This window comes from Diadema antillarum, unplaced genomic scaffold, assembly GCF_040938485.1.
Source record: "Diadema antillarum isolate AM-2024a unplaced genomic scaffold, OU_Dant_1.0 seq00001455_RagTag, whole genome shotgun sequence".
Lineage (NCBI taxonomy): Eukaryota > Metazoa > Echinodermata > Echinoidea > Diadematoida > Diadematidae > Diadema > Diadema antillarum.
The window spans coordinates 163,195-181,022 of NW_027272201.1; positions in this window are offsets into that span (position 1 = coordinate 163,195).

Here is a 17,828-nt window from a genome sequence, read left to right on the forward strand (position 1 = left end):
ACTCACTCATTAATTTTTTTAGCAATTGAACCCAAATTTGGCATGTGTGACGGCTATCAGAGATAGATATGCAAGACAACTTTTTCATTAAAAAAAAATTATGGATCGAACTACTCTCTCATTTTTTGAGCAATCAACCCCAAATTTGGCATGTGTGACCACTGTCAAAATAAGATGTGCAGGATATCAGTTTTGCTAGTATTGCATAATGTGTTGCCATGGTAACGGCAAATTTTTGAAAAATCCTACCAAAATGTGAATAAAACTACTCTCAGTTTCATAGCAATTCAGTTGAAATTTGAGATATACGATCAATGTTATGTGTAGTGTTGCAAGACACATCTTATGTATGTGTAACTAAATCTGTTGTCATGGCAACAGTTTTTATACTAATCATACAAAAATATATGGATTGACCTAACTCCATGAGTTTTTTTAGTATTTGACTTGAATTTTGGCACATGTGACCACTACTGTATGTAGATTAGCAGAACTCATCTTCTGTTGATGTTGAACAATGCGTTGCCATGGTAACAACATTTTTTCCACTAAAGAGCACATAAAAATATTGTGGGTTAAGCTCATTCCTTCAGTATTTGAGCATCAAGCTTGAAATTTGGCACATGTGACTGCCATGGTACGTTGATGTGCAAACTTAATCTTTTATCACTGTAGAAAAATGTGTTGCCATGGTCAGCATATTTTGAATAAAAATCATGAAGAAATATTGTGGATTTAGTTAACTCCATCAGTCTTTGAGCGCTTGGCTTGACATTTGGCACATGTGACAACTATGGTATGTAGATGTGCAAACTTAATTTTTTGTCATTGTTGAAAGATGCGTTGCCATGGTAACAGGAGTTTTTCACTAAAAAGCATACAAAATATTTAGGGTTCAGCCTATTACCTCAGTCTTTCAGCATTTTTCATGAAATTTGGCAAGTGTGACCGCTATGGTATGTTAATGTGCAAACTTATTTTTTTTTTGTCTTTGTTGAACAAAACGTTGCCATGTTAACAGCATATTTTCAATGAAAAGTCATACAAAAATAATGTGGATTTAGCTAACTCCCTGAGTCTTTGAGCATTTTGCTTGATATTTGGTACATCTGACCGCTGTAGTACATATATGTGCAAATTTATACTTCAGTCGTTGTTGACAATGTGTTGCCCTGGTAATAGCAGTTTTTTCACTAAAAAGTATACAAAAATATTCCCTCAGTCTTTAAGCATTTAGCTTGAAGATTGGCACATGTGACCGCCATGGTATGTTAATGTACACACTTAATCTTTTATTTAACAATGCGTTGCCATGGTAACAGCATATTTTGAATGAAAATCACACATAATACTGTGGATTTAGTTAACCCCATGAGTCTTTGATCACTTAGCTTGAAATTTGGCACATATGTTCGCTTTGGTACGTAGATGTGCAAACTTAATCTATCGTCATTGTTGACAGATGCATTGCCATGGTAACAACATCTTTCACTAAAAAGCATACCAAAATGTAGTAAATTCAGTTTATTCCTTCAGTTTTCTAGCATTTACCTTGAAATTTGACACATGTGACCGCTATGGTACGTTGACGTTCAAATTTAATCGTTTGTCGCTGTTGAACAATGCGTTGCCATGTTAACAGCATATTATTTTGAATTTGAAAAAAAATCACACAAAAATACTATGGGTCAATTAAACAGCGCTAGTGTTTTGGAAGGCACATGTGAGATCAGTGCAAGAAAAGAAGACAGGATTTTTTTTTTCTCCCGGATTAATACATAAAATTGTTGAGATAAGCATAGTTTAGGGATGAATTAGACTTGGACATTCCACTAGCGTTGATTCAGTGAGGATAAAATGCCCTCTTAAAGGGGATGGCTAGTAACTGATCAGTGGGAATCAGTGGGAATGCTGGGGGATGATTAATCCAATCCTTTTGGGATTCATTTAAGAGTACATTATATATCTATTGTTGTGTGAAAATTATTTGCTTCAGAATGGTCTCATAAAATGCGCAGTTCAATGTTTCCAGGTTAACATGCCTGTACAGTGTCGGGGCGATCGTTAACAGGCCGTTAAAGGGGATGGATAACTGATCAGTGGGAATCAGTGGGAATGCTGGGGGATGATTAATCCAATCCTTTTGGGATTCATTTAAGAGTACATTATATATCTATTGTTGTGTGAAAATTATTTGCTTCAGAATGGTCTCATAAAATGCGCAGTTCAATGTTTCCAGGTTAACATGCCTGTACAGTGTCGGGGAGATCGTTAACAGGCCGTTAAAGGGGATGGACAACTGATCAGTGGGAATCAGTGGGAATGCTGGGGGATGATTAATCCAATCCTTGTGGGATTCATTTAAGAGTACATTATATATCTATTGTTGTGTGAAAATGATTTGCTTCAGAATGGTCTCGTATTCAAGTAATGTGCAGTTTAGTGTTTCCAGGTTATCATGCCTGTACACTGACGGGGCATTAAACTGCACATTACTGCTCGATAACTTGCGACCCAATTATCTTTGATTGTCTTATTACGTGTATGTGTGAGGTCATTATCCTCATCAAGCATGAGCTTAAGTAATTCACTGTTGAAATACAGGTAGAGTGCTCCGATGATGAATTTGAATCCTCCGATAGTGAATTCGAATCACCGGATTTTGAATTTTGATTGCTGATTCAGTGCTGCGAGGGTGGAATGCGTGAAATTGAATGCTCGGAGTAGAAACTTTAATGACAAAAGTATGAAATTGAGCGGGAAAACTTATATTAGTCAGGAACTCTGTTCAACTGGCTTTCTGTTATATTCTTGTGCGAAAAAGGAATGATGAAATAAATATATATATATATAATCAATCAAATCAAAGCGGGTCATCACCTTCCATTTGGTCTGTTTTGGGGGAATTTAGCAAATGAAGAAGTTTGTACAAATAAGAGAAATTTGCTCAACAAATTATTCAATCAGAATTACCCGACACGTTTACTGCTCCTTGTGAAAAGTATGTTTAAAATAAAGATTCACAGAATTATGCAAGATCTGACACATCCGATGTATGACATAAATGTTGTTAAAATACAATTAATCTGATATTCGCATGAATGCTCTTAAATCCTTAGACAATCACCCCCCCCCCCCGGCCCCCCAAATGCCATTGACGTATTCAATAACTTTGTGAACGTTGGCTTAGGATAATCATAACGATGTCATGTGCACAGCATGTGTATGGTCTCTGTAAGATGCATGTTTTTATTTGTACGCAGTGTGTCTGTTTTTGCAATGTTATAAGGATAGATTTTTGCACTAGTACAAGTTGTTGCTTTTCTATTGGCATAATATATTGTATATGAAGAGTTTGCACAACCAAAGTTGTGGTGCACCACATATTACAAAGTATGCCTATGAATCATTTAAAGCACGCTCTGCAGCATTGCTCAGACAGTCTTAACATGATGGACTTCATAAGACACCCAGTGCTCCGTTCTCACCTTCTGCCATGATAGTATTATGCAAAATTGAAACAGGCATATTTATGATACGTTTGTTGTTGCTGTTGATGTTTTATGAAATTTTGTCTCGTATCCAGATGATTGTTTATGAAATTTTAGAGATGAGATAGTCATTTTCGATGACATTCACGTATGCAAAGAATTTGTGAAATGTCAGAATACGATGCAAACATAGACTGTGCTTCTTACATATTCTAATCCGTGCGGCACAACGCTTTTTACACATTGGGGTTCATTGAGGGTGCTTGATTGATGAGCTTTATAAAGGCCCTGTCACATCTTCCGGGCAAGCCTTGCGTGTGATTTACGGAGAGTATTCTTTTTTGGGGGGGCTACGAGAAGATCCCCGCAGATCACCCGCACATGACAGTGCCTAGCACGTATCTCGTCCGTAGTCGCCCGGAGGTGCGCACGAAAATCCATTTTACCTGCAGCCATGTTTAGGCCATGTCAGACCATTCCGGGCAAGCTACGTGGACTTGTTGCGTGTGGAGATTTTCCAGCACATGCCGGACAATTTCTGAGGGCGGACAAGAATTTGGGCGAGTTTTGCGTGTGTTTTACTTGCTGGACGCGTGCTACTTAACTTCTACTTGCGGGTATTCTGTGTGACCTGCGTGCCAGGCGCGTGGGGGCTGACAATCAGTGAAGGAATTCCTCTGAAGGACTACTTATTTAGCAGAGGTCCCAGAGAATATCATAATCTTGGCCGCAGCCAACTTCTCAACTAACCAGCAGAAAGGCAGTAACTGACCCTCAACATGCACGTGGGTTATCTGCCTGTGATTTGCGACAGCTACGGGCCTCCTACTGGTGTTCTGCGTGGACCTCTGCTTGTAATCCTGGCGAGCCACCCGGAAAAAGTTTTGAGCATGCTCAAGACTTGGCTGCGGGTAAATCGGCCTTCTGTGCGCAATTACTGGCGGCTACGTGCTAGATGTACTGTCATTGTGGAGGCCATCTGCCGTGACCTCCGGGTAGCAGAAATTGTTCGCAGCAAGTCACATGCAGGGCTTGCCTTGAAAAGTGTGACGGGTCCTTGAGCAAGCCCAAACTTGTTCCGGTCCTTCCACACCAGTAGAAGGGCAGTATCTGTAGCACCTCACAGGCAACTCCCACGCAACTAGCCCGTAACTAGAACGTGAGTAGAAAGTAAGAAGCGCACGTCCAGGATGTAAGACGCACGTGGAACTGTTCCAAATCCTTGTCCGCCCGCTAAAAATAATAATAATGATAAAATAAATTATCCTGCATGCTGGAAAATCCATACACGCAAGTAAGCCCGCGTAGCTTGCCCGGAAAGGTCTGACAGGTCCTGTAGAGTTTGAATTGATTTTTTTTTTTAAGTACTCAGTGTTGTAGTCATTATTTTGTTTATTATAGAATAATGCTAGGTTTGACACATCCGATGTATGTTCACTTCAGATAAATACATATCTGTTTGGTTTTTGTGTGATTGTTCTTGTTTCAGATATGTATTGGTCTTTTAGTGATGATTGTGAAGATATGATGAGCACAACCGCATATTATATTAGTTTTATATAAATTTCTGCCATGGGATATGATAGTCTGTGTGGACATTATTAGTGTATTATGCGGGATTATTTATGAAGCTTTTTTTAAGCTTTATGAAGGGGGGGGGGGCTTAATCAACGAGAGTTGTTATGCAATTCACATTCTTGACAATTCTTGACACAGCCTGATCGGGCACAGTTAAGTGCCTATAGGTGTTCGGGATGGCTCTTTGGGTGCTTAGTGCCTTGTTCACCGCTCCGTTTGCCTGCATGGGCACGCTTTAGCTGACGTATCTCTGTTTGTCTCGCTGCCCCAATGTCGGAGGCGATTCGAACTGATGGACAAACTGGTGGATGGAGTGGGTGGGGATGTATTGGTGGTGGCGGGAACTGCGCTTTCTGTCTGTTGCCACGCGGAGCAGGTCGGGCGCCTCGGGCTGGTGCCTGTATGGTCGCCGATCTGTGTGTCGTGTTTAACAGGAACATCTATTTCCTTGTGTGGATATTATGGTTCATATATCACGGGTTTGGTGGTGACTATTTAGATTATGATGGTTAAAAGTCAATTTATTGTTAATTGTTAGACAAAAAATTAATGAATTTAATGGTAAGGCGCTATCATTGTTCCCCCTGCCCCTACCAATCGGTGCTTTCCTTCTTTGCATCACTCCTTTCTCACTTTCACATAATCATTATTCTCCCTACATCTACTTCTCTTCTTATCCTTGTAGGAGAGAGGGGGGGGGGGGCTAGCTCTTTAAAGAACATTTGAGTGAGTGTGAGCGTATGTTTGTAGATGTTTAACATCTGCACACGTACGCACACTCACTCAAATGTTCTTTAAAGAGCTAGCCCCCCCTTCTCTCCTACAAGGATAAAAAGAGAAGTAGATGAGAGAGAATAATAATTATGTGAAAAAAATTGCATACATTAGTTCGCATACAAATAGCAAAGTATCTTCATAATTCATATTATGAATTATGAAGATACCTTGCTATTTGTATGAGAACTAATTTATGCAATTTTTTTTAATGCCAGTGGAAAGCAAATTTTTGTATTTACCTTAATAGGCAAGAATGTACCTTGAACATAATATACGCACACAGACACAAACACACACACACACATATACACAATAATCCAATATATTTGTTCATGTGCGTGTACGCGCGCTAGTATGTGTTTGTGTACTTTTCTGGCGATTGACTGCATGGATGTTGATCATTAATTATTCTATGTTATTGCAGATTCCTTTTGGACGTGACAAGGCACTAGTCATAATGTCTGGCGCCATATTTTTAATCAGTTCTTTTGGTGAGTATAGATGTCGTTACGAGCTTGTTTGGTTTCCTATAATGGAGCTCATAATTATGATGCTGTAGCTATATAGAATGCAATTGAATGGAAATGCCTGAGAATGTCAGTATCCTGGATTTTATCTACCCGTGGTCGAAGAATTACGGTAATGAGTGCGATTGCTGAATGGAAAAATAACTGAGAAATTTCATTATAAACATTTATTAAGATTGGCATGCAACATGACTGTATATCGTTTCATGTCATGTCCTTAATATATCATGCAAATATCATGTATATACGTGACTCTGCAGCATCACAAAACCACCAAAACGGCGCAATTCATGATGAATTTCTAGATATAGGTGGATACGAATATAGAGCAGACTCTAAGTTTAATAATTCAGTACAAATGGACTGTCCCTAGCCATTTAAATATTATTGGGGAAAAGTGCACACTCTGGAAAAGTGTGTACTGAGAAAAAAAAACAACTGAAAGTATGGGTCTAGTCACGTACGTAATTTCAACCAGCTGTGCTCTCTGCAATAAATCCAACAAAGAGCAGGAGATAAAAGTCCATGGCAATCACTATGAAGGGATTACTTAACTAATCAAAAGTTTACACATTATCAAGTACATTCTGTTCATCACTGTTTACTAACTTCCGAAGCCATAGTATCACCATTTCAAAAGTTCTTAGAGTTGAAAATGAAAAAAACAAACAAACAATGAAAGATAACCAGTACTCGGATTCAGTAAATCGACCTGAAAAAGCCTTCGTCAGACCGAAACCAAGTGTTCCAGAAGAAACTGCAATAAAGACAATTTCCCATTCGTTTTACGACTCGAACTGAAGAAATATGTCGAAGGAAAATTTCTCTAACAAAAAATGTTTTCCCCTTTCACCTGTTTTCAGTCCTCATTTTAGAAAAACAGGTCGTGCGACTTTTTGCTGGTTTTGTGATGCGCAGTTGGTCTACATATCTAAAAGTATTTCTTACATGCGTCAGTCATATACTACTCAGTGATTAGATAAACATAATACGATGGTGTTGGAACAATGTGATCCCACGGGCAGAACCTTCTTGAACCTTCGTGTTCTGGTTGGATGCATCTATTCATTTGTTGATTTGTGCTGTGAGAATAGCTACCACCAAAAAATCAAGTTGAAGGTGTGCCAACCCATGTAAAGCAAGAGAATGTTTTATCTCAGGGTATGAACGATATTCCGGGGAGGCGTTGAATGTTTCGACTTCTCACCTCGGGGCTGCTTCACTTCGCGCAAACTTTTCAAGTAAGCCTATCGAAATAGATTATTCCGTCATAACCAATGTGTTTTACACCTGCGATTGTGGAGAATTTATCAAGCCAGGTACATCTGACATGAGTGTGAAGTCTTTTCTATTGTGAAGGAAAGCGTAATTCAAAACAAAATACCCAACTCTGAATTCATTACAGTCACGCTACCTGTGATGGTAGCTTCGTCGAGCTGTGGCCGTCCGCCACACTCCGCCCTTAACTACTCCACCCGGGGACTTCCCGCGTGTGGCAACAAGACACTGAGGAATGGCTTTGTGGTAACGACCATCCCGAAACTCCTCAAAGCTTCATCCGTGGAACCGACCTGTCATGGGAAGGGATACCCAATTTGTCGCATACCAGGTCAGGCTATTAGAATATCTTATGTTGATAAGAATGTTAATGGAATACAAAATGCTTACCATAACACCGACAATTCATTTTAAAAGAGAGAAATTTCGTGTTTTTGTTGTTGTTGTTGTTTTCGTTCGTTGGGTTCAGAAAATTCAAAATAATGTCCAATGAAGAAGTCATCCAGCCCTAGCAGGTATGCACATTGCATGATTGTTTTTTTTTTCATCATAGTTACAACTGAAACACTAATTACTTTGGTGCTTATTTACGTCAATATAGAGCAATTTGTCAACCAGTTGCAATGAAAACAGTTTACTCCTAGCAAGAATTTCACTTACTTGAATAACCATACAAGCAGTACACGCTACATGCTCAAGATTAGAAGCACCACCTGCTATCGGGCGGAACTTGGTTGTCCAGTTGATAAGACGCCTGTCCAGTGATCAGGAGGTCGTTGGTTCAAATCCAGGCCTAGAAGGCCCTATAAACGCTCATGATTTTTTTAATTCTAATTATTTTTATGGCTACTTGTCAATCAGTTGGAATAAAACTAGAAAATGTGTGTAAATAAATATATAGACTGCACACAAGTGATGTATGTATGTATGTGACACTCTATAGTTTGTAATATACGAAGATAGAAGTGAATTATTTCAAACTCTATAGGGTTTTAAGGTGACACTGTAATCCATGTTTAGGATAACTCCAGTACCGTAAAAACTCAAAGGATAAAACATTGAAACTTTTATCAAAATCGGACGTAAGATAAGAATGTTATTGAATCTTGATTTGACATACAGTATCTATTCAATCACTTCAGCAAAAGCGACTTCTTTCACAGAAGTATACTGGTACTCTTTAAGTACTTTTTCTGTCTTGAGCTCAATGTATATCTCAGAGGGGGAATCCAGTCCAATATAAGTTAGTTTGATAAGAAAAGTAAAATATTACGAGTTCAACGGTATAAAATTGATCGAAAACAGATGAAAACTAAGGACGTTATGACATTTTGAAGTTTTGGAGGGAAGCAGTTCTTGAACAGCAAATAATATGAATATGCAAATGACAGAGTGAACATGTCATTCCTTCACAACTTACAATATAGTTTGTACATACAATTTGAAATCTCCAGTTTTTCATTCAAACACAGTTATGTCCGAGGCTCAAATCCTCATTATTATCTAGCAGATCACTATTCTGATTATTCAACCTGGAATAACGTCACGTTTTAGACTTCAATGAGAAACACTATATTTTCGTCATTATTTCTTTTTTGTTTTTTGCAGTGGAAAATTGTGAGGGTATGACGTGGTTAGCTCACTCATTTGCATATTCATACCCACCGTACAAGAATTGTTTTGAAGAAAGTGACAAAACTTCAAAATTTCATAACTTTCTTGTTTTTCATCCGATTTCAGTCAAATTCTTCCTGTTGAACTCGTAGAATTTTCTTTTTTATCAGATTAACTTATATTTGGACTGGATTTTCTCTTTAAGAACGAAATTGAAACAGCATGCACTAGCACATAATTTTGATGTTTGCGTTTTTCTAGTATCTTTTCAGACAGTCGTTGACATGGCATCTACATCCCATGGTATTCCTCTGACATTTTTTATCAATGACATTTTACATAGTGCAATTTTCCTTGAACATAATCATTTACCTGTAACGTACACCCCTGACCTGTTATATTCCGTCAGTTTTACTTGGTTTTACCTCGCCCTATTAGTATGTTACACATAATTATGACCTTGAGGTACACGGGTGAATGGCATACTCCCAGTTTGGTGGGAAAAGCGTTGCCATGGTAACCCCGTTTGTGCAAAAGTTGTGAAACACTTTGCTTCCTTTCGAATATCTGTTCACATATTAATCTTTCAAAGTGGAGCATGTGCATTAGTCAACTCATTATAATTTCCCTCATAATTGATGGTACACAGGGGAAATTAATAACATTAATTTTTGCTAATTATTCTAATTACGCCAAGTTTCAAATTGTCTCTCATCATTGCACAGAAAGATCAATGCCGCAACAGCAATCTGCGGCTATCTGATAGCTATAGGTGCAGATTATAAATGGAATGAATATAGTTCAGTTTATCATGGTTCGCAGTAATCTGAAATCCCAGATTAGCAGATTTATTTGGCAGACACTTGATAGAAATGATGCATCGTTTCAATGTGAGTGTAGCAGGTCGATGAAAGAAATAATTGTGTGGGGCCGGCATACAATATCACCTCACGTAAAATATACAAGGGCTTATGTATGTTCCTAATAGTATTGTTTGGTAAAAAACATGTGTAATTTTAAAATTCCATGACTTTCCTATGTTAGGTTAAATTTTGATTAAAACTGTACGATTCTCTTTATGTGATTTCATTGCGATTTGCATGATTTGTGAACGCTTAAGCCTCAGTCACACAGTCGCTCAAATGATCCTCTGCGTCCAGAGTTGCGTCCAAAAAGTCCATTTAAAAATTACACTTTTTACGATGCAACGCCAGACGCAGAATATTGTTTGAGCAACTATGTGACTGGGGCATGTATATAAGGAACATGATATTGAAACGTGACGCGCAAGGAATATTGTGTTCAGTATAGATGCATGTACTGTACCTTGAGGGATAGCTGTGGTCATTGCTGAGATGTTATAAGCGAAATTACTAGTAATCGGTGATGTTCCTATGAAGTGACTCCTTGTAATTCGTTAACATTAATGACTGACCACTTCGTAAACCTTTGATTTCAGATTGCCTGTCGGGACCCTGTAAAAACGGCTGGTGCGAAGAGACTATGAGCAGCTACAAATGCCACTGCCCATCGAATTATAGTGGCATTAACTGTGAAACTAGTGAGTATTTATATCTATCTTGCTCCACACTTCTCGAATGCTCGAAATATCATATCAGAAGCCCCCAAAGAACTTTAACATGACAAAATCATGACAATTGTTGTCTGTATCAGTTGAGTAATAAAGACCGAATTCCTCAGAAATGTAATCAATGCCGAATTATGATATATCAATCAAAAACATAAGATGGATGTCTTCTCTACCTGTCAACATTACAAACCTTTCATTGCCTTTTAAAACAATTTATATGAGTTACAAATAATGATTTACATGCTCCATAGATGCTCTCTCATCCCACTATCTGTATCTGAATATCTCTGTGCGAGGGAGCGGAGGGACCGAGCGGGGAGAAAGTTTTGGAGGGGCGTATTCTCCACTCCAACACCAGGGAGATTTTGCTTTTTCGGACCTGAAATTCGGCGATCCAGTGCACCCTTTTTGTGATATATTGGGATTTTTTCCAATACAAGAGTAACCAAAATAAAGATAAATAGAAACTGAATAACTAACTCGCAGTATCTCAGCTCTTGTTCCGCGTGTGGGACATCACTATGCAGGCCTATAGCAATAGTAATGGAATTTGAATGGGGGTGAGGGGGGGGGGGTTGGAGGGAATTGTCCCCTCCCACAATGTCAATCCTCAAAGTTAGTGTACAGAATCTAAAGGAACCGAGCGGGGAAAAGTAAATTAACAGAGGATGAGGAAACTTTTGAATATATTTGAATTGAAGTGACAGATATGATGCACACTAATGAATTTTGTCAGTCCCAAAAGTGAACTAGGAGTATTGAAGGGGACTTAGCGGAAAAGGGGTGTGGGAGGGGGTGTCCCCCTTTCACGCAAGAGAGATTTTACTTTTTTTCAGAACAACAGTTCAACAATCTGTTGCACATTGAATGAAACATTTGAGCAGTTTTCCATCAAGAAAGCAAGACAATTTTCCTCACTTCGGGAATTATGGGGGAGGGGGGAGGAGAAAAAAAATGATATATTCCCCCCCCCCCCCACCTTGTCCTCCGGGACTGATGCCCCTGCATACAAGGGTGTGGGAGGGGGTATCCCCTCCACGCGAGACAGATTTTGCATTTTCAGAATTGAAATTCAGCAGTCTGGTGCACACTCTGGGTGAAATATTTGGACAGTTTTCAAAGCAAGAAAATCTTCTCATCTCCGATTTTTTTTTTTTTTTTTGGGGGGGGGGTGGGGTGGGGTATATTTGTTTGCCCCCATATTCTATGGGGAGGGAGGTAGTTGCCCAACTGCACCCCCCCCCCCTCACATCGACGCCCGGCCTGAAAGTATGATTACAAGCTTGATGTATAATATGTGACCGTGCACCTCAAAACGAACATAAAGTCGCACACACTGATTTTGCGTGAGGTCTGAAAATAAATGAAATGGGTCAACCTAGCCGACTTTGACTTTTTCATATTTTCTGAAAGATCGGGTCTTCTTTTACATTATGCTAAAATATGGTATCATAAAACGGGCAGGAAAGTGTGTTTTTTAGCAGTTTATCTCGAACATTTTTGGTAGAATAGTGTGATTAGGTGTGTCTTTAGAATCCCTTTTTCATTTCTGAAAAACCTTGTCCACACTCTTCACTTTCAACTCTAATAACTTTTGAAAGGATAGTGCTACTGCTTTGAAAATTGGCATTAATTATGGACAGAATGTGTTAATGAGGCATGCTCAATTTAACTTTAATGTGATAATCCCTTCTTCTTCTTCTTCTTCTGATTAAGTCTGCCTCCTTCAATAGACTGAAGATTCTTGCAGACTGGTGCTATTTACATTATAATACAATTTATTTACAGATATTTACAAGCACATAGAAAATATGACGAAAATAACTAGCAACTGAGATCAACCGTTAGACGGTTTCGAAATGATCCCACAGATGGCGCTGAAACAAATTCTGACGACAGGGAATTCTAGTTCCTTACAGTTCTTGGGAAGAACGAAGAGCGATGCGATTCAGTTCTCGAATATGGTACCTGATAGGAGTGTGGTTGCGAGGCTCTCGTCAACTGAGTAGCCTGTTTGATAATAGTCCTGTGCTGAAAGAGGTGTAAGATTATTGTGTATTTTGTACATCATAATTAGCCTGTCATTTTCTCTGCGCTGTTCCAGAGTGGTCCAATTAAGTTCTTGTAGCATTTTGGTGACACTCGAGGTGTTATGATAGCGATTTAAAGTGAATCGCGCAGCTCTTCTCTGAACCTCTCATATCTCTGGACTTCTCATATCTTAAGCACTGAAACTCATCACAATAGTGTGTATCAAAATGAAATACATTGTATGCAATTTGATGCAACGTTGTATAAGATCATCATGCTTCATCTGTAAAAGTGCATATAAAAATGATTTAAAAAATGAAAAAGGAACGAAAATTGCTCGTTTTCTGGCTATGTAGGTTCTCACACAGTGGAAACTGAACGTATCAGTACGGCAAACCCTTCGAGCCCTTCTGGGGACCCCGACACCACCACGGCGATGCACGTGGAAACGACTTTGTTTCCCTCGAGTCCCCCATTGACAACGTTGACGACAGCTGCCATGACCTCCACCGAAGTCACATCCACATCGGAAACGACTATGACGTCAGAAGGTTTGTTTTGGGTCATCCTTTTTTTTGATATACGTGATTTAATTATGCATCATTAACGGAAATTGTCCCTACTGGAAAGAACACAGTGTCCCACAGCGTATTCACAATGTGTTCACATAGACGACTATGTGAAAACGCTCGAATTTAATAGTGTGAAGATGATTTCACACTGAGGTGTGGTTTTTCACGGGGAGGTCACATAGTAATGTTTTGTTTCACACCGTGGATGATTGATGATTCAGTTCACAATAATAAAACGCTTGAATTCAACAGTGTGAAGAGATCTTACATTGTGCTCACAATGTGTACATACTGTGTTTCACATTTTCTTTCACATTTTCTTTCACACTGTGGAACACTGTGTTCTTTCAAGCAGGGGTAGCGCATTAAAGTAGAATTTTAAAACAGGACTTCATTATTAAAATTAATTATTATTATCATTTCTTTTTTACATATTACATTGTTAGATTAAACACAGGATAGTAAAGTTTAGCGCGGTTCCCGCTGACATCGCCTTGACCTTTATGAATGAAAAGGAATAAACATAATATGAGTGATCATCCTAATAACATTAATGCTATGTAGATTATGATCACAAAGATAAAGGTAATAGTAAAATATCACGTGTAATTTGTGAGTGTTAAAACTGAAGTCTTCAGTAAAGGTCTTCCAAATGACGGAGTGTAACCCTCTCCACTGAAGGTTTTTTTTTTTTTTTTACTGAACTATAAAAAAAGAAAGAAAGTTGGGTAACTTCGATACGAAACGAAAAAAAAAACACGTATCGTTAAAACTTATCTTTATAGATTTGAAAGATTCCTTTCCTTCAACTCGTCTGTCTCTTAAGAGATTCATTATCTGATTTGCGGCTTATCACTTGAAAGAAGGAGAGCGAAAGAGAGAGAGAGATGGGGAGGGGATGTGACTGAAGAGACAGAAGCTTGCGTTCTGCAGTGGCATTTTATTTTTCTCTCTTCCTCTTTTTGATGCTTCATTGATATCGTTTGTGTGTGTGTGTGTGAGTTTATCTTGCTTAAATGAGTCACTTTTCTCTTATTAACATTATTTTCTTTATCAGTTACCAATCCGACATTCGTTGTCTGCTACCATGATTCGCAGGACATCAGTTGTCCCAACGGGAAGATCCACGTTCTCTGGGCAAATTACGGACGCCTCGCAGACGACAGCCTCATCTGCCCGTATGGACACCCTCATCACAATGACATGAATTGCAGGTTTGCATCATCCATCGCTAAGGTCAAAGAGCAGTGTGAAGGTAAATCAGTCTGTTCTTTGTCACCGCATGAGATGTTCACGGTGGATCCGTGTCAGGGAACGTACAAATACCTTGAGGTTGTATACCAGTGTCAAATTTTTTGAAATATTGAAAAGGAGGCATGGAATATTAAAGTCATAATACACTAATGGATATTTTCTACACGTCTTTCTTTAACTCGCGCTCTTTCCCAGTCACCGTCGAAAATGAATGCATAATCAGAATCAATAATAGAGGTCTTGAATAAAGGGAATTGGGAGTGTATAAACATTATACGGAGGTGTCGTTTTTACTGACATTGTCCGTAAATGGGATCGTGTGCTCGATCTGCATCTTTAGCAGTACCTAGTGTCAAATGAAGCTAGTTCCTTCTTATTTACATAGTTTTCATCATAACACCGATGGAGCACACAATCGAGTATCAGTGAAAATCAAAATCTCTGTCATTCAAATCTTAATTTCACAACTCACTCTCATTACATATTACTCCTATCACTCTCTAGCTCCTTTTAGTTCATAATCACCATACATGTCAATCTGATATAGAACGCTGACATTTCCAGTTCTTTATGCTGAGAGCTGATTGACATTACTTTTATCGAATTCAGGGAAAGAGTGACGGTTATCAACTTATGTGTTGAACTGAGATTGCTTTGGGGGGGGGGGGGGTGGAGGGGCAGCGCTAGTAAAAAATACAAGTATTGCACAAGATCGCTGAATATCAGGTCTGAAAAATGCAAAATCACCTTCGTGTGGAAGGAGAAATACCCCTTATCTACACCTTCGTGTGCATGCTTTTCTGTTTGATGGGTTAACAGACAGCGCATTCACGATATTCATTGTAAGAATTTATACAATTTTACAAATGTACATGATACCATAGGCAACTAATTGTTCAATAGTAATCTACATCAAATTATACTGCTACCTTAAACAAGTGGGAATGTTTCAAGTCGATAAAATGTGCAAAAACATGCATCAAATTGCACCATTTACAACATCAAAATGCAAAAAGTTCTCAGGGGGACACCCCCACCCCTCCCCCCCCCCTCGCTCGCTCCGCTCGCTCGAGCTCGGTCGGTTCGCTCTTTCGCATACTAACCGTCTCCAGATCAAATCCTGGATTAAAAATTGTACAGGACGTTCAAGTACAGTAAATTATTTAAGTGTAATAATTGGAGAACGATTCAAATGTTCTCCTTGATAGGAGATAGTCAAGTTTTCATGAGAATTCTATTATTGTATACCTTAACTCTCAAGTGGAATGTAGAGCAAAGAATAAAATCCAAGTGAAATAAGCCAAATGAAAAAAGTGTGCGTGTGTGTGTATGCATGTATGTACATGAAATTTTAGATATTGGCCCAGTGTAAGGAGTACGCCCACATTACATTACGCGATTATTTTATTACTACAGACATTGGTAACATTAGAAAGCGCACTGCACAGTGTTGTCGCATTTTGTCTCCCCTATCTCTTTTGACTTTGTCTTCTATCATACATTGATAAAATGCATAGTAGGTTATTATATTCATGCACTGTGCTAGATGCAATACAAGTGTATAGGGAATGCATTTGCGTGTGTTATATTAAGTTTGTTTGATCGATTGTACAAGTGTATTTGTCATTTCGAAATATAATCAAGATATCACAGCAAACGTTTATTACTGATAATTCAGTCAACTGAAGGAACGTGGTTGAAAAAGCAAGAAGAGAATCAGTTGGCATTAATATGTGTCAGATTGAGGTTTTCATTGATACCTATGTGCATCCATTATGATTATACATTTAAAGTATAGAAGTACTTTGTTGCGCAGAATAAGGTTCTTGTTTATTGAGGAGGTCCGCGGTTTCTAATCCTGCAGGTGCAGATGTATTGGCAGACCCTGACATTTTAACCCTCATTTTCCAAATTTATGAGGTTAAATGGGTACCTTTATTTTTTTTTTCGTTAAACTTTCCCCTCCATCGATATTTTGAAATTCAATTGTTTTCCTTTTTAATTATCATATATTTTCCATGAAAGAATTCGGTCGATTATCGAGAAAGTAGAAAAACCAAATAATCTTTTTTTTCATCTACTTCTTTTTTTTATTACTCTTCTCGCGTCTCGTTAACGAAGTATTTTGACAAATTGCATTATCGTAATATTTGCCGTTTTAATTTTGGTAGATGGTTATTCGATAAACAGAGTTCTTCGGTTCAGATTTATTCATGCATTCCATTTACAATACAGTATGACAAGTTTTAACGAAGTGTCGATATATAGCTGTATAAATTACTGTTATGCATCAATGCGCATTATGTATTACAATAGAATTGAAAGTACACTGTTCTTGTGTATAAAAGTCAAATTGATGGTAAACTATAACAGAGGAAACGCTGCGAACGTAGTTTTGAAAGAAAATTATTAGAAATACAGGGGATCATCTTCACAAGCAGATATTTTTTCGTTTACTTTGGGTTTTACATGCAATGCCACTCCTTGTACATTTGATTTTGATAAATAGAGTATCAATCGAATAGAATGGCTAAGGGCTCATCCAAATCTGACGTAAGATAAGGAAGTGATGGGGTATTCAAAATTTCGGATGTTTTCACTGAACAGTGACACTGGTACTAATAATCATGTATCAAATTCATATAAAGTGTTAACATCACCACTTTACAACTGTCCTATTGGTTTGCACACGCAACTACTAGCAAAGAGTTAAAGACTTAACAGATAATGAATAATATCATAAGAACCATGTTTTGCTCAGTTTGAAGGACAGTAATTTCATAAGAGATGTTTAGTTTTTGTTTTTGTTTAATATTTTCATTTTAAGAATGGTGTGAGAAAGGGATGTAAAACACCTCGAGAAATACGTAAAAGGTTCAATCGTCTTTTTCTTTGTTTAAAGCGGAGACAATTTAGCTAAGAAAATAGAAATCTATTAGTGAAAACGATGCTTACACTTTCATGAAAGGAGAAGATGATAAATCATTTTTTATGTACCTGTGACGGTAATTGAAGTGCATCATATTATTCTCTCTTTGAGCGCGAATAAGAGATGTGGATAGGATGACATCCCAGCAAGAGTTGTCGAATGATGATGCTCATCCTTTACCATCGA